The sequence below is a fragment of the Hypanus sabinus genome (assembly GCF_030144855.1).
Source record: "Hypanus sabinus isolate sHypSab1 chromosome 24 unlocalized genomic scaffold, sHypSab1.hap1 SUPER_24_unloc_4, whole genome shotgun sequence".
Lineage (NCBI taxonomy): Eukaryota > Metazoa > Chordata > Chondrichthyes > Myliobatiformes > Dasyatidae > Hypanus > Hypanus sabinus.
In genome coordinates this window covers 433,400-460,664 of record NW_026778947.1, presented here as the reverse complement: position 1 = coordinate 460,664, position 27,265 = coordinate 433,400, and the positions used below count along the sequence as shown (strand labels likewise).

Sequence of the window (27,265 nt, the reverse complement as noted above, 5' to 3'; positions counted from 1 at the left end):
CCATGGGGGGGGGTGGGGGCACCGGCTCCCGATGACCATGGGGGGGGGTGGGGGCACCGGCTCCCGATGACCATGGGGGGTGGGGGCACCGGCTCCCGATGACCATGGGGGGGGGGTGGGGGCACCGGTTCCTGATGACCATGGGGGGGGGGGGGGTTCAGTCAGAACACTCATCCTCACTGGTTTGTCAGCCTGACATCTGGCATTTACAGTTCTTGCCTTCACTTCCTGGACTCCAGGCTGAGCTTTAACTCCAGCACATCCCTGTCCATAAACCCTGACCTGACCCCTAACCCCTAGCATGGTGTCCAAGACCATCCTTACGGGCTAAACAAAATAACCAAGCCTGAGAGCCACGATCTTGACAGGGAACAGACACAGCTCATCGCCATCTGGATTGAATTTGCTGCATGCACAGTGCTTGCCGTTGAGCGTGGTCCAGAGGTCCAGTCTTCACCCTGAATTTTAACTCCCACTTATCCCTGTCACTAAACCACGAGCTGACCTGTCTCCAAAACCAACTCTACAAGCCTAAAATGGAACCAGGTTTCAGTGGAGAATGGATGCAGCTGGGCACCATCTTGACTGGATTGGCCCACAAGACATAGGAGCAGAATTAGGCCACTCAGCCCATCGAGTCTGCTCTGCTATTATGTCCAAAGACATAGGGTTTGTAGGTTAATTTGTCATTGTAAATTGTTCCATGATTTGACTCAGGTCACGTCAGGTTTGCTGGGTAGCGCAGCCATTCTTTAGCCTTCTCCTACCTTTTCCCCATAATATTTGATGCCCTGACTAATCAAGAACCAATCAACTTCCCCTTTAAATATACTCAATGACAGGGCCTCCACAGCCGTCTGTGACAATGACCCACTGGCTAAAGAAATTCCTCCTCATCTCCATTCTAAATGAATGTCCCTCTATTCCGAGGCTGTGCCCTCTGGTCCTGGAATCCCCCACTATAGTAAACATCCTCTCCACATCCACTCTATCGAGGCCAGTGAGATCACCTCCTTTAGTTCCTCATTCCATTTATAACCCCCTCCCCCATGAGTGAAGATATTGCCCCTCAAGGTCCATTTTAAATCTTTCCCCTCCCCTCTGACACATATGCTCTTCAGTTATTAGTGCCCCTTCCCTGGAGAAACGGAATGCATTCACCCTATCTACACACCTACAGGGTTGGTGGGCTAATTGTCCACTGGATAAACTGTACCCCAGTGTGAGGGTGAGGATTCAAATCCAGCAGGAGTCAAAGTGGAGTTTATTGTCATGCACAGGTGTAATGAAAAACTTGCCTCCAGCTGCATCGCAAGCAGAGATAATCAAAGAGTTGACATATAAAGGATGCCAGTGAGTGCAGGATATAAACAAGAGTGAACTGAAGATCAAAGAGAGATTATCTTATTTTATCACGCGTAGTGGCCGATTCTAACCAAACCACTGCTGGTGACTGCCACATATCTGTTACACAGTACTTCCTTGTACGACGCACTTTCAGCTTGCTCCAAGAGCAGAAGATTTGTATTCTTTCTTTCATTAGCAATGAGCAAATATACAATCCTGAAGTGATGAAACTTCAGTGTCCCCAAGTGTTAAGGGTGATTGAGCAGTCAACAAAAGCTATGACAAACAGCCAAGAACAAAACAAGAATACGTAACTTACTCGCTTCGTTTTTACCATGCCCTCCACTGTGTGACTATAATAACCGCGCAACACACACAATGCAGAGACCAGTCGCAGGACACGTGCATGCAGACAGTGAAATGGCCGAGGACGTGCTGGGAGCGGCCCGCGAGGGCCCGCAACGCACTAACAAGAGCACCCAGAGGAAAGAGGGAGAACTTACCGATTGGCCAGGTTGTTGGCACTAGAAAGCAACATGCGCTACAGAGGATTACCTCTGGCGACAGGCGGGATGCACTCTCGGACGGGGCAGCAACAGAAGGGCAGCTGGGCTGCGCAGTCCCGATCGGAGGACTCTGCGGAGAGAAGGCGGAGGGGTCGGCGCTGTGTAGCTGCGGTGGGAGTCCTGCGCACCAAACTCTCGCTACCTTTCCCACAACACTGGGGGAGCCCCTTCACCAGTGGGTAACTGTGCCTCGCCCTCAGGGGCAATGAAACCCCAGTCACGCAGTGTGAGGGGAGCCCACACCCGCAGAGTCCAATCCAATGGAATCCTCTCCCGGAGAGAATCCCAACCCCAGGAGGAACGTCGATCCCTGTCCCTCCCCCCGGCTGGGACAAAACCACGGGAACAGAGGGATCACCCTTTGCGGCGGGTAGCCTGCACGATCAGGCCAGCAAAACCTCTCCGTTCCCAGGAGCACTGGCCAGCCCAGTGAACGTTCCCATCCCTCACCTCCGAAACACAGGCGGGGTTAACTTTGATAATACAGGGGCCCCGTTGCCCCAACCATTCCCCTGAGCAGTGGTGGGCCCACTGAGTGCACTGACAGGAGGTGATCCCTTTTAGGGCACAGAGGGCAGACATCCCCTTTAAAGGGGCAGCCAGTCTCTTTGAGGAGGCAGGGGAAGATAGTCCTCTAAGGGGGTAGGGATAGTCCCTTTGAGGGGGCAGAGGAGAGATGATTCTCTAAGGGGGTAGGGATAGTCCCTTTGAGGGGGCAGAGGAGAGATGATTCTCAGGGGGTATAGTCCCTTTGAGGGGGCAGAGGAGAGATGATTCTCTAAGGGGGTAGGGATAGTCCCTTTGAGGGGGCAGATGATTCTCTAAAGGGGTAGGGATAGTCCCTTTGAGGGGGCAGAGGAGAGATGATTCTCTAAGGGGGTAGGGATAGTCCCTTTGAGGGGGCAGAGGAGAGATGATTCTCTAAGGGGGTAGGGATAGTCCCTTTGAGGGGGCAGAGGAGAGATGATTCTCTAAGGGGTAGGGATAGTCCCTTTGAGGGGGCAGAGGAGAGATGATTCTCTAAGGGGGTAGGGATAGTCCCTTTGAGGGGGCAGAGGAGAGATGATTCTCTAAAGGGGTAGGGATAGTCCCTTTGAGGGGGCAGAGGAGAGATGATTCTAAGGGGGTATAGTCCCTTTGAGGGGGCAGAGGAGAGATGATTCTCTAAGAGGGTAGGGATAGTCCCTTTGAGGGGGCAGAGGAGAGATGATTCTCTAAAGGGGTAGGGATAGTCCCTTTGAGGGGGCAGAGGAGAGATGATTCTAAGGGGGTATAGTCCCTTTGAGGGGGCAGAGGAGAGATGATTCTCTAAGAGGGTAGGGATAGTCCCTTTGAGGGGGCAGAGGAGAGATGATTCTCTAAGGGGGTAGGGATAGTCCCTTTGAGGGGGCAGAGGAGAGATGATTCTCAGGGGGTATAGTCCCTTTGAGGGGGCAGAGGAGAGATGATTCTCAGGGGGTATAGTCCCTTTGAGGGGGCAGAGGAGATATGATTCTCTAAGGGGGTAGGGATAGTCCCTTTGAGGGGGCAGAGGAGAGATGATTCTCTAAGGGGGTAGGGATAGTCCCTTTGAGGGGGCAGAGGAGAGATGATTCTCTAAGGGGGTAGGGATAGTCCCTTTGAGGGGGCAGAGGAGAGATGATTCTCTAAGGGGGTAGGGATAGTCCCTTTGAGGGGGCAGAGGAGAGATGATTCTCTAAAGGGGTAGGGATAGTCCCTTTGAGGGGGCAGAGGAGAGATGATTCTCTGAGGGGGTAGGGCTAGTCCCTTTGAGGGGGCAGAGGAGAGATGATTCTCTAAGGGGGTAGGGATAGTCCCTTTGAGGGGGCAGAGGAGAGACGATTCTCTAAGGGGGTAGGGATAGTCCCTTTGAGGGGGCAGAGGAGAGATGATTCTCTAAGGGGGTAGGGATAGTCCCTTTGAGGGGGCAGAGGAGAGATGATTCTCTAAGGGGGTAGAGACAGTCTCTTTAAAGAGGAGACCTCGTTGGAACCCAACAAATGTTACAAGGCCTCGATGGACTGGATGTGGAGAGGATGTTTCCTATATGGTCGAGTCTAGGACCAGAGGGCACAGTCTCAGAATATGGGGACATCCTTTTAGAACCGAGAGGTGTGATTTCTGTAACCAGAGGTTGGTGGATCTGTGCAATTCATTACCAGAGAAAGCTGTGGGCCAAGTCATTGAGTACTGTATACTTCAGGCAGAGGTCGACAGCTTCTGGATTTGTCAGGGATGAAGGGGGAAATGGACAATCAATCCCCTTGGACGATCCCGTGAAGGGGAGCTGGAAGCGGACTTGGGAGGTTCTTAGGTTCAACTCTCGTTCGCTCTTTGGGGTACATCTCTGTTTTAGTGGCATTCAATTGGAGCTTTGAAGAGGTCCCGCTGGGCCTCCGTGAGGGCCCGGGGACAAGGATGGGGAACAAGCCAAGATGGCGACGACCTTTACCGACCACCGGAGGGAGAAAAGTCAGCCGCCTTCCCGCCAACTCCACCGGCCAATGGTAACCCGGCACGGCAGAGCCGCGCGGTCATTGTTGCTTAGCCGGACCAGGGCAATGACGTGTTATTGCCAAGCCAATAAGAGAGCGCTCGTCGTGGCTGAGGAACCAATGAAAGAGCGCGCTTCGTTGTCGGCAGGTCACGTGCTCTATATTCGATGAGCCGATGGAATGGATGCGTCATTATCCGACCAATGAGGAGTCGCTGATGGTTAAAACTAAGCCAATCAGAATATTTTTTTAATCAGGTTGGTTTGGGAGGGAGTTTATTGACCGACGCGTCTTCGCAGCCGTTCCGTTATCGAGCTGAAGGCACGTTCTTCGTGCGGCCAATGAGAGCGCACAAGCCCTTGCAATCAGACCAATGAGAATGCAGTCTTCGTTGTTCCACCCCCATTTTTATTGGCCAGTGGGAAGGGATAGTTTTTTTGTTCAGCCAATGACAGCGCACATGGTAGTAGAACCAATGAAAGCGCACGTTTCTTTGTCCTAGTTACAGAGTCTGACCAATGAGAGCTTTGGCAATTGGACTTCCTGTGCTCTGTGCAGCGAGTGAGAGCGGGGATTCCCTGATGGGTAAATTGAAATTGGTCTGTTGCTGTCAGTGACAGAAGAAGCTGAAACAATAGCAGAGCGCTGAATAAGCGCAGTGCACTGGGCTGGCAGACTAGCCAGATGGTGAGGGCAAATTCCCCTACCCGTAGGGAGCCGCGTGATAATCGTTTAACAGCGAGGTACAAGCTGTCCTTTGCTAATGGATGATGGAAAGGGAGGGATGTCTACGTGCTATTAGCCCTTTCTAGTGGATGATGGAAAGGGAGGGATGTCTACGTGCTATTAGCCCTTTCTAGTGGATGATGGAAAGGGAGGGATGTCTACGTGCTATTTAGCCCTTTCTAGTGGATGATGGAAAGGGAGGGATGTCTACGTGCTATTAGCCCTTTCTAGTGGATGATGGAAAGGGACGGATGTCTACGTGCTATTAGCCCTTTCTAGTGGATGATGGAAAGGGAGGGATGTCTACGTGCTATTAGCCCTTTCTAGTGGATGATGGAAAGGGAGGGATGTCTACGTGCTATTTAGCCCTTTCTAGTGGATGATGGAAAGGGAGGGATGTCTACGTGTTATTTAGCCCTTTCTAGTGGATGATGGAAAGGGAGGGATGTCTACGTGCTATTTAGCCCTTTCTAGTGGATGATGGAAAGGGAGGGATGTCTACGTGTTATTTAGCCCTTTGCTAATGGATGATGGAAAGGGAGGGATGTCTACGTGCTATTAGCCCTTTCTAGTGGATGATGGAAAGGGAGGGATGTCTACGTGCTATTAGCCCTTTCTAGTGGATGATGGAAAGGGACGGATGTCTACGTGCTATTAGCCCTTTCTAGTGGATGATGGAAAGGGAGGGATGTCTACGTGCTATTAGCCCTTTCTAGTGGATGATGGAAAGGGAGGGATGTCTACGTGCTATTTAGCCCTTTCTAGTGGATGATGGAAAGGGAGGGATGTCTACGTGTTATTTAGCCCTTTCTAGTGGATGATGGAAAGGGAGGGATGTCTACGTGCTATTTAGCCCTTTCTAGTGGATGATGGAAAGGGACGGATGTCTACGTGCTATTAGCCCTTTCTAGTGGATGATGGAAAGGGAGGGGTGTCTACGTGCTATTAGCCCTTTCTAGTGGATGATGGAAAGGGAGGGGTGTCTACGTGCTATTAGCCCTTTCTAGTGGATGATGGAAAGGGAGGGATGTCTACGTGCTATTAGCCCTTTCTAGTGGATGATGGAAAGGGAGGGATGTCTACGTGCTATTAGCCCTTTCTAGTGGATGATGGAAAGGGAGGGATGTCTACGTGCTATTAGCCCTTTCTAGTGGATGATGGAAAGGGAGGGATGTCTACGTGCTATTAGCCCTTTCTAGTGGATGATGGAAAGGGAGGGATGTCTACGTGCTATTAGCCCTTTCTAATGGATGATGGAAAGGGAGGGATGTCTACGTGCTATTTAGCCCTTTTAAGTGGATGATGGAAAGGGAGGGATGTCTACGTGCTATTAGCCCTTTCTAGTGGATGATGGAAAGGGAGGGATGTCTACGTGCTATTTAGCCCTTTCTAATGGATGATGGAAAGGGAGGGATGTGTGTCTAATAGTTTACGTGCTATTTAGCCCTTTCTAGTGGATGATGGAAAGGGAGGGGTGTCTACGTGCTATTAGCCCTTTCTAGTGGATGATGGAAAGGGAGGGGTGTCTACGTGCTATTAGCCCTTTCTAGTGGATGATGGAAAGGGAGGGATGTCTACGTGCTATTTAGCCCTTTCTAGTGGATGATGGAAAGGGAGGGATGTCTACGTGCTATTAGCCCTTTCTAATGGATGATGGAAAGGGAGGGATGTCTACGTGCTATTTAGCCCTTTTAAGTGGATGATGGAAAGGGAGGGATGTCTACGTGCTATTAGCCCTTTCTAGTGGATGATGGAAAGGGAGGGATGTCTACGTGCTATTTAGCCCTTTCTAATGGATGATGGAAAGGGAGGGATGTGTGTCTAATAGTTTACGTGCTATTTAGCCCTTTCTAGTGGATGATGGAAAGGGAGGGGTGTCTACGTGCTATTAGCCCTTTCTAGTGGATGATGGAAAGGGAGGGGTGTCTACGTGCTATTAGCCCTTTCTAGTGGATGATGGAAAGGGAGGGATGTCTACGTGCTATTTAGCCCTTTCTAGTGGATGATGGAAAGGGAGGGATGTCTACGTGCTATTAGCCCTTTCTAGTGGATGATGGAAAGGGAGGGATGTCTACGTGCTATTAGCCCTTTCTAGTGGATGATGGAAAGGGAGGGATGTCTACGTGCTATTAGCCCTTTCTAGTGGATGATGGAAAGGGAGGGGTGTCTACGTGCTATTAGCCCTTTCTAGTGGATGATGGAAAGGGAGGGGTGTCTACGTGCTATTAGCCCTTTCTAGTGGATGATGGAAAGGGAGGGATGTCTACGTGCTATTAGCCCTTTCTAGTGGATGATGGAAAGGGAGGGATGTGTGTCTAATAGTCTACGTGCTATTAGCCCTTTCTAGTGGATGGTGGAAAGGGAGGGATGTACAGGAGTCTCAGGGTGCACACCACCGTGCTTGGGAACAGTTATTACCCCACAACCAATAAGCTCACTTCCAAGGACACTAGTGATATTTACTGTGCATTTTGCTGCCATCCGCTCAGGCATTCTCTTTCATTAATTCTATTGTGTTCCTTTGTTGTACTATGAATGCCCACAAGAAAATGTATATGGTGACAGGTAAGTACTTTGATAATAAGTTTACTTTGAATGTAAACATGAAAAGAAGTGGTCCCTATACCAAGCCCTGTGGAACACCACCAGTAACCAGCTGCCAACCGGAAAAGGCCCTCATTATTCCTGCTACATCTGCCAGTTCTCCTATATCTACTGTCACCTCATTTTTAATCTTTATATAACTTCATATTGCGTCTTTTCTCCATTTATTGCCTTCTATTGGTTTTCAAAAGCTTCCCAGTCCTCTAACTTCCCATTAATTTTTGCAATATTATGTGCCCTCATTTCTGCTTTCATGGGGGCCCTTTTTTAAAACCTGTCTTTGTAAACGTCCTGAATAGTGGGAAGTTCACATCTACAGATGCGCAGAGTCCTGCGATCGAGGGAAGTACAGTTCCCATTGCAGGCAGTGATGCAGCCAGTCAGAATGCTCTCAAATGTGTCCCTGTAGACTGTTCTTAAGATTTGGGGGCCCACACCACATTTTCTTCAACCGTCTGCAATGAAAGAGGCAATGTTGTGCCTTTTTCACCACACAGACGGTATGTACAGACCACGTGAGATCCTCGGTGATATCTATGCCAGGAACTTAAAGCTGTTTACCCTCTCAACCCCAGATCCATTGCTGTCAATAGGGGTTAGCCTCCCTCCATTCCTCCTGTTGTCCACAACCAGCTCCTTTGTTTCTGTGACATGCAGGGAGAGGTTGACTTCCTAACACCACTGTGTCAGAGAGATGACTTCTTCCCTGTAGGCCCCCTCATTGTTTGAGATTAGGCTAATCAGTATAGTGTCATCAGACACAGCCCTGAGGGGCTTCAGTGTGAAGGGTCAGAGGAAGAGGAGAGCCCACTCTTACCACCTGTCGGTGGTCTGACAGTAAGTCCAGGATTAGTTTGGTCACTGGCCCTGTTACCAGGCTATAAGTAGTTGTTAAGAAAAGATATTGTATTTCCAAGAAATTCTAAAGATTCGGGAAGAACACTGGCATTGTAAAGAGATGCACATTGCACTGTCACACCCTCAGCATTGAACTGCATTGGCTGGGAATCGAACCCAGGTCTCCCGCGTGGCAGGCGAGAATTCTACCACTGAACCACCAATGCAACTGTTAACAAACCAACCGTCAGAGGACAGACCACACCAGACACAACTTCGCCCATTCCAGTCTTCCTGTTCGATCAAACATCTCCAAAGATCACTGTGTTCTCCCATAACCAACATCATTAACTCTTTGGTTACACAACTCCTTCAGCAGTTTCACAACTTCCAAAACTCACTGTCTGTTCCGACATTCCCCACTCCCACAACAGGGCGAGATCCTCTCAAGTACAAGTTCAAGTTGCGTTTATTGTCATTTGGACCATAAACTGCTGGTACACTACGCAGTAAAAACGAAACAACGTTCCCCCAGGACCCTGGTGCTACATGAAACAACACAAAACTACACCAGACTATGTGAGACAACTCAAGGCTACACTAGACTACGTAAAACAACATAAGATGTCAGTGACACAGTCCTGTCTCCAGTTCACAGACCTATCTCCGTCTCACAGTCCTGTCTCCGTCTCACAGTCCTGTCTCCGTCTCACAGACCTGTCTCCGTCTCACAGTCCAGTCTCCGTCTCACAGACCTGTCTCCGGCTCACAGACCTGTCTCCCCTCACAGTCCTGTCTCCGGCTCAGAGTCCTGTCTCCGGCTCACAGTCCTCTCTCCGTCTCACAGACCTGTCTCCGGCTCACAGACCTGTCTCCGGCTCACAGACCTGTCTCCGTCTCACAGACCTGTCTCCGGCTCACAGACCTGTCTCCCCTCACAGTCCTGTCTCCGGCTCAGAGTCCTGTCTCCGGCTCACAGTCCTCTCTCCGTCTCACAGACCTGTCTCCGGCTCAGAGTCCTGTCTCCGGCTCACAGTCCTCTCTCCGTCTCACAGACCTGTCTCCGGCTCACAGACCTGCCTCCGTCTCACAGTCCTGTCTCCGTCTCACAGTCCTGTCTCCGTCTCACAGACCTGTCTCCGTCTCACAGTCCAGTCTCCGTCTCACAGTCCAGTCTCCGGCTCACAGTCCAGTCTCCGGCTCACAGACCTGTCTCCGTCTCACAGTCCAGTCTCCGTCTCACAGTCCAGTCTCCGGCTCACAGACCTGTCTCCGGCTCACAGTCCTGTCTCCATCTCACAGTCCTGTCTCCGGCTCACAGTCCTGTCTCCGTCTCACAGTCCTGTCTCCGGCTCACGGACCTGTCTCCGGCTCACAGTCCTGTCTCCGGCTCACGGACCTGTCTCCGTCTCACGGACCTGTCTCCGTCTCACAGACCTGTCTCCGGCTCACAGACCTGTCTCCGTCTCACAGACCTGTCTCCGGCTCACAGACCTGTCTCCGGCTCACAGTCCTGTCTCCGGCTCACAGACCTGTCTCCGGCTCATGGACCTGTCTCCGGCTCACGGACCTGTCTCCGTCTCACAGTCCTGTCTCCATCTCACTGTCCTGTCTCCGGCTCACAGACCTGTCTCCGGCTCACAGACCTGTCTCCCCTCACAGTCCTGTCTCCGTCTCACAGTCCAGTCTCCGGCTCACAGACCTGTCTCCGGCTCACAGACCTGTCTCCGGCTCACAGTCCTGTCTCCATCTCACAGTCCTGTCTCCGGCTCACAGACCTGTCTCCGGCTCACAGACCTGTCTCCGGCTCACAGACCTGTCTCCGGCTCACAGTCCTGTCTCCGGCTCACAGACCTGTCTCCGGCTCATGGACCTGTCTCCGGCTCACGGACCTGTCTCCGTCTCACAGTCCTGTCTCCATCTCACTGTCCTGTCTCCGGCTCACAGACCTGTCTCCGGCTCACAGACCTGTCTCCCCTCACAGTCCTGTCTCCGTCTCACAGTCCTGTCTCCGGCTCACAGACCTGTCTCCGGCTCACAGTCCTGTCTCCGTCTCACAGTCCTGTCTCCGGCTCACAGACCTGTCTCCCCTCACAGTCCTGTCTCCGGCTCACAGACCTGTCTCCGGCTCACAGACCTGTCTCCGGCTCACAGTCCTCTCTCCGTCTCACAGACCTGTCTCCGGCTCACAGACCTGTCTCCGGCTCACAGACCTGTCTCCCCTCACAGTCCTGTCTCCGGCTCACAGTCCTGTCTCCGGCTCACAGACCTGTCTCCCCTCACAGTCCTGTCTCCGTCTCACAGACCTGTCTCCGGCTCACAGTCCTGTCTCCGGCTCACAGACCTGTCTCCGGCTCACAGTCCTCTCTCCGTCTCACAGACCTGACTCCGGCTCACAGATCTGTCTCCGTCTCACAGACCTGTCTCCGGCTCACAGACCTGTCTCCGGCTCACAGACCTGTCTCCGTCTCACAGTCCTGTCGTTCTTGCTCGTCACTCATCTGTGAGGCATCATTTCACACATTTCTCTGGAACATTTTCACACTCACTTTCAGTTCATAGCCCATTATCAACGTCGAGTTTATTGTCATATCCACAAATACAATGAAAGAATCTCTTGCAGGTGCATAACATCAACGAGGTAGGATTCACAAGAGAAACATTTATATTTCGCATCAATTGCAAGTTCAAAATCATTTAAGGTAATTTCCAGTACACAAGTGGAAAGGTGAACAAAGTAGTTGTTTCTCTGGACCTGATGCACAAAAAACAAATATGGTAAAGGTTTTTTTATGTACAAAATATCTTTATTACAAATTCTGTGCTATATATACAAACCAATGACTAACACAATTACTTCACTACAAATAGACAATACACATTAAAAATGAAATGTTTCCATCTCTGTCAATGATGGGTGGCAAATTGGATTAGTAAGTCTGCAGAGGATACTAAGATAGGTGAGTTGTGGATAATGAAGTAGGTTTTCAAAGTTTGCAGAGAGATTTAGGCCAGTTAGAAGAGTGGGCTGAGCGATGGCAGATGGAGTTTAATGCTGATAAGTGTGAGGTGCTACATTTTGGTAGGAATAATCAAAATAGAACATACATGGTAAATGGTAGGGCATTGAAGAATGCAGTAGAACAGAATGATCTCTGTGGTTGCTGTGGACTGCGCGTGTTCCTTCTCAATGTTTACCCAGGCACGAACGTACCCCCTAAACGTGGCCAGGCAGTCTGCCTGGGCAGATCCTCCTGCCAGCCGTTTCTAAGACTCACGGATGGGTAATTTCGCCAACCCCAGGAGAAGGTTGGCAAGGACATCCTCATCCCTCCATACCCCCTCCTGTATGTAAATAGGGTGGAGCTAAGATGCAACCAGAAGCAGCCCATGCAGACATGCAAAGAGAGGCTGCAGCCTCACACACTCCATGTACATGTGGTACACGGTCTCCTCCAGCCCCCAGAAGTGACATGCGGCTGGGAGATCCGTGTACAAACTGAAGAACTTGTTGCAGGGCACCGCTCTCTGCAGCAGCCTCCACCCCAGATCCCCCGTAAAGGGGCTTCCATTGGGGACACCCTCACCTCCAGCCCGCCAGGGCGTGTCTGGACGAATATGATAAAGGCTGAGGGTGACAGACGACAAACCAGTGTTCAGCTCCCTTCTCCGTGGGGTTGGCACTGAACTGACCACAGCTGTGGCCGGCAAGTCTCGGCACTTGCCTCAGCACTGATCTGGCAAGTGACACTCGGTACAGGAGTGTCTGCACGTGAGGTACACAGTTTTTACAGCTGGTGAATATCTATCACAGCAATGGCGTCTGTATCCTGGAATGATGAGATGCCAGTCCAGATTTTTATTTGGTAAAAAGTCAACTCCTTTTCCCACAGTGACGAATGGGCGCTCAGGAGGGAGATTGAAAATCTGGCTGAATGGGGCCACAACAACAACCTCTCACTCAACGTCAGCAAAACCAAAGAGCTGATGATTGACTGCACGAGATGGAAGCTGGGGGTCGTCGTTGGGAGATCAGAGTTGGGGAGGGTCAGGAACTTTAAATTTCTTTGCGTTATCACATCAGAGGATCTGCCCTGGGACCAGTACGTAAGACTGGGCACTAAGAAGGCACAATGGCATCTCTGCTTGATTGAAGCAATCTTGTTTGAAGTTACAGGAAGACTGGAATGGGCAAAGTTGTGTCTGGTGCGGTCTGACCTCTGATGTACTTAATTTGGTTGGTTTCAAAGGAAAAAGTTTCAAAAGTTGAGGCAAGTATTGGGTGGGTCATGGCAGCTGAGATCGGCCCCGTGGTTTGTTCTTTCTGCAGCATGTGGGAAATCAGGGATACTTCCAGTGTCCCTGATGACTGTGTGCAGGAAGTGTGTCCAGCTGCAACTTCTGGCAGACCGCATTGATCGATGCTGAGCACTGAGCATGAATAGCAAGTTCAGTGAGTTGGCCACACCGCAGGTAAAGTCTACACAGGCAGAAAGGGAAGGGGTGGCCACTAGACAGCGTAGCAGTAGGCAGGTAGTGCAGGAGTCCCCTGAGGTCATCTCCCTCCTAAACAGATATACTGTTTTGGATACTGTTGGGGGAGATGTCTCAACAGGGGAAGGCAGCAGCAGCCGAGTTCATTGCACCATGGGTCGCTCTGCAGCACAGGAGGGAAGGAAAAGGAATGGGAGAGCTATAGTGATAGGGGATTCGATTGTAAGGGGAATAGATAGGCGTTCCTGCAGCCGCAAATGAGACTCCAGGATGGTATGTAGCCTCCCTGGTGCAAGGGTCAAGGATGTCTCTGAGCAGCTGCAGGACATTCTGGAATGGGAGGGTGAACAGCCAGTGGTCGTGGTGCACATAGGTACCAACGATATAGGTAAAAAACGGGATGAGGTCCTACAAGGTGAATTTAGGGAGTTGGGAGATAAACTAAAAAGTAGGACCACAAAGGTAATAATCTCTGGATTACTACCAGTGCCATGTGCTAGTCAGAGTAGAAATAGGAGGATATTTCAGATGAATACGTGGCTTGAAAACTGGTGCAAGGGGGAGGGATTAAAATTTCTGGGGCATTGGAACCAGTTCTGGGGCAGGTGGGACTGGTATAAGCAGGACGGTCTGCAGCTGGGCTGGGCCGGAACCAATGTCCTAGGGGGAGCATTTGCTACTGCTGTTCAGGAGGCTTTAAACTAATGTGGCAGGGGGATGGGAAGAAGTGCAGAGAGACAGAGGGGTGTAAAATGAGGGCAGAAGCAAAAAGTAGTAAAAGTGGCAGGCAGGCAAATCCAGGGCAAAAAGCAAAGAGAGCCACTTCTCAAACAAGCCTGAAGCTTTATGTGTCAATGCGAGTAGCATTCGTAACAAGGTGGATGAATTGAATGTGCAGATAGTTATTAATGAATATGATATAGTTGGGATCACAGAGACATGGCTCCAGGGTGATCAAGGATGGGAGTTCAACATCCAGGGATATTCAATATTCAGGAGGGATAGACAGGAAAGAAAAGGAGGTGGGGTAGCATTGCTGGTTAGAGAGGAGATTAACGCAATAGAAAGGAAGGACATTAGCCTGGAGGATGTGGAATGGATATGGGTAGAGCTGCATAACACTAAGGGGCAGAAAACACTGGTGGGAATTGTGTACAGGCCACCTAACAGTAGTAGTGAAGTTGGGGATGGCATTAAACAGGAAATTAGTAATGTGTACAACAAAGGAACAGTAGTTATAATGGGTGACTTCAATCTACATAAGAGACTGGGTGAACCAAATTGGTAAGGGTGCTGAGGAAGAGGATTTCCTGGAATGTATGCGGGATGGTTTTCTGAACCAACATGTCGAGGAACCAACTAGCGAGCAGGACATTCTAGATTGGGTATTGAGCAATGAGGAAGGGTTAGTTAGCAATCTTGTCGTGCGAGGCCCCTTGGGTAAGAGAGACCATAATATGGTGGAATTCTTCATTAAGATGGAGAGTGACATAGTTAATTCAGAAACAAAGGTTCTGAACTTAAAGAAGGGTTACTTTGAAGGTATGAGACGTGAATTAGCTAAGGTAGACTGGCAAATGATACTTAAAGGGTTGATGGTGACTACAACAATTGTTCATCACAGTTTGGCAAAAGAATAAACCAGGGAAGGTAGTGCACCCGTGATTGACAAGGGAAATTAGGAATAGTATCAAGTCCAAAGAAAAAACATATAAATTAGCAAAAAAAAAGCGGCACACCTGAGGACTGGGAGAAATTCAGAGACCAGCAGAGGAGGACAAAGGGCTGAATTAGGAAAGGGAAAAAAGATTATGAGAGAAAGCTGGCAGGGAACATAAAAACTGACTGTAAAAGCTTTTATAGATATGTGAAAAGAAAAAGATTGGTCAAGACAAATGTAGGTCCCTTACAGTCAGATACAGGTGAATTGATCATAGGGAACAAAGACATGGCAGACCAATTGAATAACTATTTTGGTTCTGTCTTCCCTAAGGAGGACATAAATAATCTTCTGGAAATAGTAAGGGACCGAGGGTCTAGTGAGATGGAGGAATTGAGGGAAATACATGTTAGTAGGGAAGTGGTGTTAGGTAAATTGAAGGGATTAAAGGCAGATAAATCCCCAGGGTCTGATGGTCTGCATCCCAGTGCTTAAGGAAGTAGCCAAGAAATAGTGGATGCATCAGTGATAATTTTTCAAAACTCCTTAGATTCTGGATTAGTTCCTGAGGATTGGAGGGTGGCTAATGTAACCCCACTTTATAAAAAAGGAGGGAGAGAAAAACCGGGGAATTATAGACTGGTTAGTCTGACATCGGTGGTGGGGAAAATGCTAGAGTCGGTTATCAAAGATGTGATGACAGCACATTTGGAAAGAGGTGAAATCATCAGACAAAGTCTGCATGGATTTGTGAAAGGAAAATCATGTCTGACAAATCTTATAGAATTTTTTGAAGATGTAACTAGTAGAGTGGATAGGGGAGAGCCAGTGGATGTGGTATATTTAGATTTTCAAAAGGCTTTTGACAAGATCCCACACAGGAGATTAGTGTGCAAACTTAAAGCACACGGTATTGGGGGTATGGTATTGATGTGGATAGAGAATTGGTTGGCAGACAGGAAGCAAAGAGTGGGAGTAAACGAGACCTTTTCAAAATGGCAGGCAGTGACTAGTGGGGTACCGCAAGGCTCAGTGCTGGGACCCCAGTTGTTTACAATATATATTAATGATTTAGACGAGGGAATTAAATGCAGCATCTCCAAGTTTAAGGATGACAGGAAGCTGGGCAGCGGTGTTAGCTGTGAGGAGGATGCTAAGAGGATGAGGGTGACTTGGATAGGTTAGGTGAGTGGGCAAATTCATGGCAGATGCAATTTAATGTGGATAAATGTGAGGTTATCCACTTTGGTTGCAAGAACAGGATAACAGATTATTATCTGAATGGTGGCCGATTAGGAAAAGGGGAGATGCAACGAGACCTGGGTGTCATTGTACACCAGTCATTGAAGGTGGGTATGCAGGTACATCAGGCGGTGAAAAAGGCAAATGGTATGTTGGCATTCATAGCAAAAGGATTTGAGTACAGGAGTACAGGTTTTATTGCAGTTGTCCAAGGCCTTGATGAGACCACACCTAGAATATTGTGTGCAGTTTTGGTCCCCTAATCTGAGGAAAGACATTCTTGCCATAGAGGGAATACAGAGAAGGTTCACCAGATTGATTCCTGGGATGGCAGGACTTTCATATGAAGAAAGACTGGATCGACTAGGCTTATACTCACTGGAATTTAGAAGATTGAGGGGGGATCTTATTGAAACGTATAAAATTCCAAAGGGTTTGGACAGGCTAGATACAAGAAGATTGTTTCCGATGTTGGGGAAGTCCAGAATGAGGGGTCACAGTTTAAGGATAAAAGGGAAGCTTTTTAGGACCGAGATGAGGAAAAACTTCTTCACACAGAGAGTGGTGAATCTGTGGAATTCTCTGCCACAGGAAACAGTTGAGGCCGGTTCATTGACTATATTTAAGAGGAAGTTAGATTTGGTGCTTGTGGCTAAAGGGATCGGGGGTATGGAGAGAAAGCAGGTACAGGGTTCTGAGTTGGATGATCAGCATGATCATACTGAATGGCGGTGCAGGCTCGAAGGGCCAAATAGCCTACTCCTGCACCTATTTTCTATGTTTCGATTTGTTAACAGTTGCATTGGTGGTTCAGTGGTAGAATTCTCGCCTGCCACGCGGGAGACCTGGGTTCGATTCCCAGCCAATGCAGTTCAATGCTGAGGGTGTGACAGTGCAATGTGCATCTCTTTAGCGTTCGGTGTACATCTCTTTACAGAGCCGGTGACCCGGGTTCACTTCGTAGAATGTCTTTGCACCTTTTGGGGGTTCGGGTGAGTGAGAGTGGGCCTGGTGGTGTGAGCACTGCAGGCTGCCCCCATTGTGTCGCTAGGTGAATCCTAGGGGTCCAGTGTGGGTGGCAGCAAGCTGCAGATGTTGTCCTCGACCAGCCTCTCAAAGCATTTGCTTATTATTGAGGTGAGTGCAACAGGATGCCAGTCGTTCAGACGTTACCTTGGGCGTTTTAGGTACAGGGACAATGGTGGATGTTGTGAAGGAGAGGGAGAGATTAAAAATGTCTGCAAGCACACCAGCCGTTGTGCCATGCACTCTCTGAGTCCCTGCCCTGGGATGCCGTCCAGTCCCACAGCCCTGCGGCTGTCCACTCATCGGAAACACTTGCACACTGCAGCCTCAGAGGTGACCAAGGTGCAGGTCGCATTGGCGCCTCCCCTCGGGGGCTCAGTGTTGGCGACATTGAACCGAGCGTAAAAAGATCCAGCTCATCTGGGAGAGAGGCAGCGATGTTGGCAGCCCCACTGTGTTTAGCTTTGAAGTCTGCGATGGTGCGCAGATCTTGCCATTAGCTGTGTGTGTTGTGGGTCTTGTCCCTGTGTTGTCGTTTCGCTGCCTCGATGATTTTGCGTAGACCGTGGCTGCATTTCTTGAGTTCCTGGTGGTTGCCGGCAACACAAGCTCTGTCTGGTGCGGTAAGTGCTGCTCACATGGACCTGTTGATCCGGGATTCCGGTTTGGATAGACCCTGACTGATTTTCGGAGGACAACATCCTCAATGCACTTCCAGATGAAGTTCGTGTCTCCTTCCATGGGGGAGTTCCATGGGGGATGGGACCCGGAGCGATAGAGCAGTGGAAAAAGTTCATGGAGTAAAGCCAGATCTAACACATAGAGAGACTTTGAGGAAAGAGAAGCAGAATAAAGGGTGTAAAGGTAGTAAGGTAGAAGGGCTAAAGTGTGTGTACTTCAATGCTAGAAGCATCAGGAACAAAGGTGATGAACTGAGAGCTTGGATACATACATGGAATTATGATGTAGTGGCCATTACAGAGACTTGGCTGGCACCAGGGCAGGAACTGATTCTCAATATTCCTGGATTTCAGTGTTTTAAAAGGGATAGAGAGGGGGGAAAAGGGGAGGAGGGGTGGCATTACTGGTCAGGGATACTATTACAGCTACACAAAGGGTGGGTAATGTAGCAGGATCCTCTTTTGAGTCAGTATGGGTGAAAGTCAGGAATAGGAAGGGAGCAGTTACTCTACTGGGGGTATTCTATAGGCCCCCTGGTAGCAGCAGAGATACCAAGGAGCAGATTTTGGAAAGGTGCAAAATAACAGGGTTGTTATCATGGGTGACTTTAACTTCCCTAATATTGATCGGCACCTGATTAGTTCCAAGGGTTTAGATGGGGCAGAGTTTGTTAAGTGTATCCAGGATGGATTCCTGTCACAGTATGTTGTCAGGCAGATGAGGGGGAATGCCATACTAGATCTAGTATTAGGTAACGAACCGGGTCAGGTCACAGATCTCTCAGTGGGTGAGCATCTGGGGGACAGTGATCACCGCTCCCTGGCCTTTAGTATAATCATGGAAAAGGATAGAATCTGAGAGGACAGGAAAATTTTTAATTGGGGAAGGGCAAATATTGAGGCTATAAGGCTGGAACTTGCGGGTGTGAATTGGGATGATGTTTTGCAGGGAAATGTACTATGGACATGTGGTCGATGTTTAGGGATCTCTTGCAGGATGTTAGGGATAAATTTGTCCCAGTGAGGAAGATAAAGAATGGTAGGGTGAAGGAACCATGGGTGACAAGTGAGGTAGAAAATCCAGTCAGGTGGAAGAAGGCAGCCTACATGAGGTTTAGGAAGCAAGGATCAGATGAGTCTATTGAGGAATATAGGGTAGCAAGAAAGGAGCTTAAGAAGGGGCTGAGAAGAGCAAGAAGGGGGCATGAGAAGGCCTTGGCGGGTAGGGTAAAGGAAAATCTCACAGCATTTTTAAATTATGTGAAGAACAAAAGGATGACAGGAGTGAAGGTAGGACCGATTAGAGATAAAAGTGGGAAAATGTGCCTGGGGGCTGTGGAAGTGAGTGAAGTCCTCAATGAATACTTCTCTTTGGTATTCACCGCTGGGAGGGAACTTGATGGTGGTGAGGACAATATGAGTGAGGTTGACGTTCTGGAGCGTGTTGATATTAAGGGAGAGGAGGTGTTGGAGTTGTTAAAATACATTAGGATAGATAAGTCCCCGGGGCCTGATGGAATATTCCCCAGGCTGCTCCATGAGGCGAGGGAAGAGATTGCTGAGCCTCTGGCTGGTATCTTTATGTCCTCGTTGTCCACAGGAATGGTACTGGAGGATTGGAGGGAGACGACTGTTGTCTCCATGTTCAAAAAAGGTAGTAGGGATAGTCTGGGTAATTATAGACCAGTGAGCCTTAAGTCTGTGGTGGGAAAGCTGTTGGAAAAGATTCTTAGAATATGGGCATTTAGAGAATCATGGTCTGATCAGTGACAGTCAGCATGGCTTTGTGAAGGACAGATCGTGTCTAACAAGCCTGATAGAGTTCTTTGAGGAGGTGACCAGGCATATAGATAAGGGTAGTGCAGTGGATGTGATCTACATGGATTATAGTAAGGCATGTTACGAACCCCGTAACTGGGTCACTTACCAGCAGAGATAGAGAGGTCCGTTGAAGTCTGATGATACTATTTTAACAGTATTTATTAGTAAAAATACACAAAAATAATATCAATGCAAATATACAGATAATATACGTCATCAATACTAAATCTAAAAGTGCGGGTATAATAATAATCAATAAGAAATAAGCTCTATCGTTGTCTAGGGGATAATGTATTGTCCGATGGAAATATAAAAGTCACTCAGTTCATGCAGGCTGCAGCCTTTGGTTGGGGAGAGAGAGAGAGATCTTTGGGAGAAAAACTTGCCAGCTTTTCCTTTTATGATTTCGATCCGTCGGGAGTACTGTTGGTGTGGCCGTTCACTTGTGGCCTCTCCTTTAGCTAAAGCCGTTCTTCCGTAGTGAGCCCGCCAATCCCAGGCAAGGGAAGGACGCACACGAGCCCCCACTGGCTGTTGCTATTAAACGCTGTCACGGGATTTCTAGCATTTCTCCTGGTGCGTCTAAAAGGGTTGTTCCCCAGACCCTCTTTTATCCTTACTCACGGGGTCTCAGATGTCGATCAGGTTGGGATGATGCAATCCCTCAACCAGCCCACTCCGGTCGTCCCCTGAGGGGTTTCAATGAATAGTACAGTACTCAATACACAATTCCATCTCCCAGAGACAATGGCCATTATCAGTGGTTTTGTTTCGCTGAGGCCAGGACACATTCCAAACCTTGTGGATTCTCTTTCATTTCCTGGGTCCCAGACTCGAATTAATAGCGATCTTGTGATTCTCAAAAAGGAGGGGGTGACTTTGTACCCTTCAGAGTTGGAGACAGAGACAGAGACAGGTCTGTGAGCCGGAGACAGGTCTAAGAGCCGAAGTCAGGTCTGCGAGCTGGAGACAGGACTGTGAAACGGAGACAGGACAGTGAGCCGGAGACAGGACTGTGAGCCGGAGACTGGACTGTGAGCCGGAGACAGGTCTGCGAGCTGGAGACAGGACTGTGAGACGGAGACAGGACAGTGAGCCGGAGACAGGTCTGTGAGACGGAGACAGGTCTGTGAGACGGAGACAGGACTGTGAGCCGGAGACTGGACTGTGAGCCGGAGACAGGTCAGTGAGACAGAGACAGGACTGTGAGCCGGAGACAGGACAGTAAGCCGGAGACAGGTCTAAGAGCCGAAGTCTGGTCTGTGAGCTGGAGACAGGACTGTGAGACGGAGACAGGACAGTGAGCCGGAGACAGGACTGTGAGCCGGAGACTGGACTGTGAGCCGGAGACAGGTCTGCGAGCCGGAGACAGGACTGTGAGCCGGAGACTGGACTGTGAGCCGGAGACAGGTCTGCGAGCTGGAGACAGGACTGTGAGACGGAGACAGGACAGTGAGCCGGAGACAGGTCTGTGAGCCGGAGACAGGACTGTGAGACGGAGACAGGACAGTGAGCCGGAGACAGGTCTGTGAGCCGGAGGCAGGACTGTGAGCCGGACACAGGTCTGTGAGACGGAGACAGGACTGTGAGACGGAGACAGGACAGTGAGCCGGAGACAGGTCTGTGAGACGGAGACAGGTCTGTGAGACGGAGACAGGACTGTGAGCCGGAGACTGGACTGTGAGCCGGAGACAGGTCAGTGAGACAGAGACAGGACTGTGAGCCGGAGGCAGGACTGTGAGCCGGACACAGGTCTGCGAGCTGGAGACAGGACTGTGAAACGGAGACAGGACAGTGAGCCGGAGACAGGACTGTGAGCCGGAGACTGGACTGTGAGCCGGAGACAGGTCTGCGAGCTGGAGACAGGACTGTGAGACGGAGACAGGACAGTGAGCCGGAGACAGGTCTGTGAGACGGAGACAGGTCTGTGAGACGGAGACAGGACTGTGAGCCGGAGACTGGACTGTGAGCCGGAGACAGGTCAGTGAGACAGAGACAGGACTGTGAGCCGGAGACAGGACAGTAAGCCGGAGACAGGTCTAAGAGCCGAAGTCTGGTCTGTGAGCTGGAGACAGGACTGTGAGACGGAGACAGGACAGTGAGCCGGAGACAGGACTGTGAGCCGGAGACTGGACTGTGAGCCGGAGACAGGTCTGCGAGCCGGAGACAGGTCTGCGAGCCGGAGACTGGACTGTGAGCCGGAGACTGGACTGTGAGCCGGAGACAGGACTGTGAGCCGGAGACAGGACTGTGAGACGGAGACAGGACTGTGAGCCGGAGACAGGACTGTGAGACGGAGACAGGACAGTGAGACGGAGACAGGACAGTGAGCCGGAGACAGGACAGTGAGCCGGAGACAGGTCCGTGAGCCGGAGGCAGGACTGTGAGCCGGACACAGGTCCGTGAGACGGAGACAGGTCCGTGAGACGGAGACAGGTCAGTGAGACGGAGACAGGTCTGTGAGCCGGAGACAGGTCAGTGAGATGGAGACAGGTCTGTGAGCCGGAGACAGGTCCGTGAGACGGAGACAGGTCAGTGAGACGGAGACAGGTCTGTGAGACGGAGACAGGTCCGTGAGACGGAGACAGGTCAGTGAGACGGAGACAGGTCTGTGAGCCTAGGCCAGGTCTGTGAGACAGAGACAGGTCTGTGAGAGGGAGACAGGTCTGTGAGCCGGGGACTGGTCGGTGAGACGGAGACAAGACTGTGAGCCGGAGAATGGTCTGAGAGCCGGGGACAGGTCTGAGAGCTGGAGACAGGTCTGAGAGCCGGAGACAGGACTGTGAGCCGGAGACAGGACTGTGAGACGTAGACAGGACTGTGAGACGCAGACAGGTCTGTGAGACGGAGACAGGTCTGTGAGACAGGGACAGGTCTGTGAGACAGAGACGGCAATGTGCGACGGAGACAGGATTGTGAGCTGGAGACAAGTCTGTGAGCCGGGGAGAGAAATGTGAGACGGAGACAGGTCAGTGAGACGGTGACAGGTCTGTGAGCCTAGGCCAGGTCTGTGAGACGGAGACAGGTCTGTGAGAGGGAGACAGGTCTGTGAGCCGGAGACAGGACTGTGAGACGTAGACAGGACTGTGAGACGTAGACAGGTCTGTGAGACGGAGACAGGTCTGTGAGACAGGGACAGGTCTGTGAGCCGGAGACAGCAATGTGCGACGGAGACAGGATTGTGAGCTGGAGACAAGTCTGTGAGCCGGGGAGAGAACTGTGTGAAGGAGACAGGACTGTGAGCTGGAGACAGGACTGTGAGCCGGAGAGAAGACTGTGGGCCGGAGACAGGTCTGTGAGACGGAGACAGGACTGTGAGCCGGAGACAGGACTGTGAGACGGAGACAGGTCTGTCAGGAGGAGACAGGTCTGTGAGCCAGAGACAGGTCCGTGAAACGGAGACAGGTCTGTGAGACGGAGACAGGTCTGTTAGCCGGAGACAGGTCTGTGAGCCGGGGAGAGAACTGTGTGACGGAGACAGGACTGTGAGCTGGAGACAGGACTGTGAGCCGGAGAGAAGACTGTGGGCCGGAGACAGGACTGTGAGCCGGAGACAGGATTGTGAGCTGGAGACAAGTCTGTGAGCCGGGGAGAGAACTGTGTGACGGAGACAGGACTGTGAGCTGGAGACAGGACTGTGAGCCGGAGAGAAGACTGTGGGCCGGAGACAGGACTGTGAGCCGGAGACAGGACTGTGAGACGTAGACAGGACTGTGAAACGTAGACAGGTCTGTGAGACGGAGACAGGTCTGTGAGACAGGGACAGGTCTGTGAGCCTAGGCCAGGTCTGTGAGACGGAGACAGGTCTGTGAGCCGGGGACTGGTCGGTGAGACGGAGACAAGACTGTGAGCCGGAGAATGGTCTGAGAGCCGGGGACAGGTCTGAGAGCCGGAGACAGGTCTGAGAGCCGGAGACAGGACTGTGAGACAGGGACAGGTCTGTGAGACGGAGATGGCAATGTGCGACGGAGACAGGATTGTGAGCTGGAGACAAGTCTGTGAGCCGGGGAGAGAACTGTGAGACGGAGACAGGTCCGTGAGACGGAGACAGGTCAGTGAGACGGAGACAGGTCTGTGAGCCTAGGCCAGGTCTGTGAGACGGAGACAGGTCTGTGAGAGGGAGACAGGTCTGTGAGCCGGGGACTGGTCGGTGAGACGGAGACAAGACTGTGAGCCGCAGAATGGTCTGAGAGCCGGGGACAGGTCTGAGAGCCGGAGACAGGACTGTGAGCCGCAGACAGGACTGTGAGACGTAGACAGGACTGTGAGACATAGACAGGTCTGTGAGACGGAGACAGGTCTGTGAGACAGGGACAGGTCTGTGAGCCGGAGACAGCAATGTGCGACGGAGACAGGATTGTGAGCTGGAGACAGGACTGTGAGCCGGAGAGAAGACTGTGGGCCGGAGACAGGACTGTGAGCCGGAGACAGGACTGTGAGCCATAGACAGGACTGTGAAACGTAGACAGGTCTGTGAGACGGAGACAGGTCTGTGAGACAGGGACAGGTCTGTGAGCCGGGGAGAGAACTGTGAGACGGAGACAGGACTGTGAGCTGGAGACAGGACTGTGAGCCGGAGACAGGACTGTGAGCCGGAGAGAAGACTGTGGGCCGGAGACAGGACTGTGAGCCGGAGACAAGACTGTGAGACGTAGACAGGACTGTGAAACGTAGACAGGTCTGTGAGACGGAGACAGGTCTGTGAGACAGGGACAGGTCTGTGAGCCGGGGAGAGAACTGTGGGACAGAGACAGGACTGTGAGCTGGAGACAGGACTGTGAGCCGGAGAGAAGACTGTGGGCCGGAGACAGGTCTGTGAGACGGAGACAGGACTGTGAGCCGGAGACAGGACTGTGAGACGGAGACAGGTCTGTCAGGAGGAGACAGGTCTGTGAGCCGGAGACAGGTCCGTGAAACGGAGACAGGTCTGTGAGACGGAGACAGGTCTGTTAGCCGGAGACAGGTCTGTGAGGCGGGGACAGGTCTGTGAGCCGGAGACAGGACTGTGAGACGGAGACAGGTCTGTGAGCAAGAGCGGGTCTGTGAGCCGGAGACAGGACTGTGAGACGGAGACAGGTCTGTGAGCAAGAGCGGGTCTGTGAGCCGGAGACAGGACTGTGAGACGGAGACAGGTCTGTTAGCCGGAGACAGGTCTGTGAGCCGGAGACAGGACTGTGAGACGGAGACAGGTCTGTGAGCCGGAGACAGGTCTCAGAGCCGGAGTCAGGTCTGTGAGCCGGAGACCGGACTGTGAGACGGAGACAGGACAGTGAGCCGGAGACAGGACTGTGAACCGGAGGCAGGACTGTGAGCCGGAGACAGGTCTGTGAGATGGAGACAGGTCCGTGAGACGGAGACAGGTCCGTAGAGGGAGACAGGTCAGTGGACCGAGACAGGTCTGTGAGCCTAGGACAGGTCTTAGAGCCGGAGACAGGTCTGTGAGACGGAGACAGGTCTGTGAGCCGGGGACAGGTCTTAGAGCCGGAGACAGGTCTGTGAGACGGAGACAGGACTGTGAGCCGGAGAGGGGACTGAGAGACGGAGACAGGTCAGTGAGAGGGAGACAGGTCAGTGGACCGAGACAGGTCTGTGAGCCTAGGACAGGTCTGTGAGACGGAGACAGGTCTGTGTGACCGAGACAGGTCTGTGTGAGGGAGACAGGTCTGTGAGCCGGGGACAGGTCTTAGACCCGGAGACAGGTCTGTGAGACGGAGACAGGACTGTGAGCCGGAGAGGGGACTGAGAGACGGAGACAGGTCAGTGAGCAAGAGCGGGTCTGTGAGCCGGAGACAGGACTGTGAGACAGAGACAGGTCTGTGAGCCGGAGACAGGACTGTGAGACGGAGACAGGTCTGTGAGCAAGAGCGGGTCTGTGAGCCGGAGACAGGACTGTGAGACAGAGACAGGTCTGTGAGCCGGAGAGAGGTCTAAGAGCCGCAGTCAGGTCTGCGAGCTGGAGACAGGACTGTGAGACGGAGACAGGACAGTGAGCCGGAGCCAGGTCTGTGAGACAGAGACAGGTCTGTGAGCCGGAGACAGGACTGTGAGACAGAGACAGGTCTGTGAGCCGGAGACAGGTCTGTGAGCCGGAGACAGGTCTGTGAGACAGAAACAAGACTGTGAGCCAGAGAATGGTCTGAGAGCCGGGGACCGGTCTGAGAGCCGGAGACAGGTCTGAGAGCCGGAGACAGGTCTGTGAGCCGGAGACAGGACTGTGAGCCGGAGACAGGACTGTGAGCCGGAGACAGGACTGTGAGACGTAGACAGGACTGTGAGACGTAGACAGGTCTGTGAGACGGAGACAGGTCTGTGAGACAGGGACAGGTCTGTGAGACGGAGACGGCAATGTGCGACGGAGACAGGATTGTGAGCTGGAGACAAGTCTGTGAGCCGGAGACAGGACTGTGAGACGTAGACAGGACTGTGAGACGTAGACAGGTCTGTGAGACGGAGACAGGTCTGTGAGACAGGGACAGGTCTGTGAGACGGAGAAGGTACTGTGAGACAGAGAGAGGTCTGTGAGCCGGAGACAGGTCTAAGAGCCGAAGTCAGGTCTGCAAGCTGGAGACAGGACTGTGAGACGGAGACAGGACAGTGAACCGGAGACAGGACTGTGAGCCGGAGACTGGACTGTAAGCCGGAGTCAGGTCTGTGAGCCGGAGACAGGACTGTGAGACAGAGACGGGACAGTGAGCTGGAGACAGGTCTAAGAGCCGAAGTCTGGTCTGCGAGCTGGAGACAGGACTGTGAGACGGAGACAGGACAGTGAGCCGGAGACAGGTCTGTGAGCCGGAGACAGGTCTGTGAGCCGGAGGCAGGACTGTGAGCCGGACGCAGGTCTGTGAGACGGAGACAGGTCCGTGAGACGGAGACAGGTCAGTGAGACGGAGACAGGTCTGTGAGCCTAGGCCAGGTCTGTGAGACGGAGACAGGTCCGTGAGACGGAGACAGGTCTGTGAGCCTAGGCCAGGTCTGTGAGAGGGAGACAGGTCTGTGAGAGGGAGACAGGTCTGTGAGCCGGGGACTGGTCGGTGAGACGGAGACAAGACTGTGAGCCGGAGAATGGTCTGAGAGCCGGGGACAGGTCTGAGAGCCGGAGACAGGTCTGAGAGCCGGAGACAGGACTGTGAGCCGGAGACAGGACTGTGAGACGTAGACAGGACTGTGAGACGCAGACAGGTCTGTGAGACGGAGACAGGTCTGTGAGACAGGGACAGGTCTGTGAGACAGAGACGGCAATGTGCGACGGAGACAGGATTGTGAGCTGGAGACAAGTCTGTGAGCCGGGGAGAGAAATGTGAGACGGAGACAGGTCCGTGAGACAGAGACAGGTCAGTGAGACGGAGACAGGTCTGTGAGCCTAGGCCAGGTCTGTGAGACGGAGACAGGTCTGTGAGAGGGAGACAGGTCTGTGAGCCGGAGACAGGACTGTGAGACGTAGACAGGACTGTGAGACGTAGACAGGTCTGTGAGACGGAGACAGGTCTGTGAGACAGGGACAGGTCTGTGAGCCGGAGACAGCAATGAGCGACGGAGACAGGATTGTGAGCTGGAGACAAGTCTGTGAGCCGGGGAGAGAACTGTGAGACGGAGACAGGACTGTGAGCTGGAGACAGGACTGTGAGCCGGAGAGAAGACTGTGGGCCGGAGACAGGACTGTGAGCCGGAGACAGGACTGTGAGACGTAGACAGGACTGTGAAACGTAGACAGGTCTGTGAGACGGAGACAAGACTGTGAGCCGGAGAATGGTCTGAGAGCCGGGGACA

General features: G+C 51.8%; 2 non-coding genes across 2 annotated transcripts; one reads left to right on the top strand and one right to left on the bottom strand.

The window, feature by feature from the left end:
- Positions 1-8,731: 8,731 nt before the first annotated feature.
- Positions 8,732-8,802, bottom strand: trnag-gcc (transfer RNA glycine (anticodon GCC)). The gene has a single exon. It is a non-coding gene; the product is annotated as a tRNA-Gly (tRNA).
- Positions 8,803-16,770: 7,968 nt separating this feature from the next.
- trnag-gcc (transfer RNA glycine (anticodon GCC)) lies at positions 16,771-16,841 on the top strand. Its single transcript has one exon. It is a non-coding gene; the product is annotated as a tRNA-Gly (tRNA).
- The last annotated feature ends 10,424 nt before the right edge of the window (positions 16,842-27,265 follow it).